This window comes from Talpa occidentalis, unplaced genomic scaffold, assembly GCF_014898055.3.
Source record: "Talpa occidentalis isolate TD23 unplaced genomic scaffold, MPIMG_talOcc4v2.1 talOcc4.2, whole genome shotgun sequence".
In the NCBI taxonomy this organism is placed as follows: Eukaryota; Metazoa; Chordata; class Mammalia; order Eulipotyphla; family Talpidae; genus Talpa; species Talpa occidentalis.
In genome coordinates this window covers 115,242,977-115,244,915 of record NW_023602073.1, presented here as the reverse complement: position 1 = coordinate 115,244,915, position 1,939 = coordinate 115,242,977, and the positions used below count along the sequence as shown (strand labels likewise).

Genomic DNA, 1,939 nt, shown 5'->3' with positions numbered 1-1,939 from the left:
ATAGTCTTTGCTCCTTTGTCAAAGATTAGTTGACCATAAATCTGTGGATTTATTTCTGGATTTTCTATTCGATTCCATTGGTCTGTATGTCTGTTCTTGTTCCAATACCATGCAGTTTTGATGATTATGGCTTTGTAGTATAGTTTGAAGTCTGGGAGTGTAATGCCTCCATTCCCTTTTTTTTCAGGAGAGCTTTGGCTATTCGGGTTTTTTTGTGATTCCATATGAATTTCATCAATAATGTTCTATTCTTTGAAGAATGACATTGAAATTTTGATTGGAATAGCATTGAATCTGTATATTGCTTTTGGAAGGATGGCCATTTTAATAATGTTTATTCTTCCAATCCACGAGCAGGGGATGTCTCTCCATTTCTTTGTGTCTTCTTCTATTTCTTTTAACAGTGTTTTATAGTTTTCTTTGTATAGTCCTTTGTCTCTTTGTTAGATTTATTCCCAAATATTGATTTTTTTGTTTCAATAACAAAGGGATGGTTTTTTTTATTTCTTCTTCTTCAGATTTATTGTTTGTGTATAGGAAGGCTACTGACTTTTGCATGTTGATTTTGTATCCTGCCACTTTACTGAACTGATTGATGAGTTGAATTAGCTTTTCTGTGGAGTTTTTGGGGTTCTCTATGTATAATATCATATCGTCTGCAAATAGTGATAGTTTGACTTCTTCTTTTCCTATTTGGATTCCTTGGATGTCTTTCTCTTGTCTTATTGCCCTGGCTAGGACTTCCAGTATTATATTGAAAAGCAGTGGTGAGAGTGGACATCCTTGTCTTGTTCCAGATCTTAATGGAATTGCTTTCAGCTTTTCACCATTGAGAATGATGCTGGCTGTTGGCTTGTCATAGATGGCCTTTATGATGTTGAGGTATGTTCCTTGTATCCCAAGAATTTCAAGGGCTTTTATCATGAATGGGTGTTGCACTTTGTCGAAAGCTTTCTCAGCATCTATTGATATTATCATATGGTTTTTATATTTCTTTTTGTTGATGTGTTGGATAACGTTGATTGATTTTCGGATGTTAAACCATCCTTGTGCCCCTGGAATGAATCCTACTTGGTCGTGGTGAATTATCTTATGGATACATTGTTGGATTCTGATGGCTAAAATTTTATTGAGGATTTTTGCATCAGTGTTCATTAGGGAGATTGGCCTGTAGTTTTCCTTTTTAGTGTTGTCCTTGTTCGGTTTTGGTATTAGTGTAATGTTGGCTTCATAGAACGTGTTGGTATTGTCCCTTCCTTCTCAATTTTTGGAAGAGTTTGTGAAGGATAGGCACTAATTTGTCTCTGAATGTTTGGTAGAATTCATTTGTAAATCCATCAGGTCCTGGGCTTTTGTTTTTGGGGAGGTTTTTGATTACCATTTCAATTTCGCTAATTGTAATTGGTCTGTTTAGGTGTTCTATTTCTTAAAAATATGGAACGCTTCACGAATTTGCGTGTCATCCTTGCGCAGGGGCCATGCTAATCTTCTCTGTATCGTTCCAATTTTAGTATATGTGCTGCCGAAGCGAGCACGGCAAGCCTTTTCAAAGCATGAGGACTTTTAATTACAAGCTTTTAATTTTTTAAAGGTTTATTTATGCATATAAGGACTGAGGTACAGGCCAGAGGTGTGGTGGTGGGGTTGAGAGGATTCACCAGAGACAGAGTGGGGAGCAGAACAGGCAGATCTACTGAAATATACTGCTGAGGGGAGCAGCGGAAGCGACCGGAGATGTCTGCTGCGCCATGTGTGTTAACTCCCTGGCTGTGGCTCGAACTGGTCCTGCAGTGGCTGCCAATAGCTTCATAGTGCTAAGACTCAACCCCTTGTGCCACCAGGGAGGCCTGCTTTTAATTTTTTAATTACAAACTTTTAATTAAGGGATAACGTTGAAACTGTGACTGTTCAGATATCTTTTCTAACCTTAAAGCATGTG

General features: G+C 37.9%; 1 non-coding gene across 1 annotated transcript; it reads right to left on the bottom strand.

Annotated features, from left to right (window-relative positions):
• Positions 1 to 1,428: 1,428 nt before the first annotated feature.
• On the bottom strand, positions 1,429 to 1,535 carry LOC119253678 (U6 spliceosomal RNA). The gene has a single exon (XR_005127192.1). It is a non-coding gene; the product is annotated as a U6 spliceosomal RNA (small nuclear RNA).
• Positions 1,536 to 1,939: the final 404 nt, after the last annotated feature.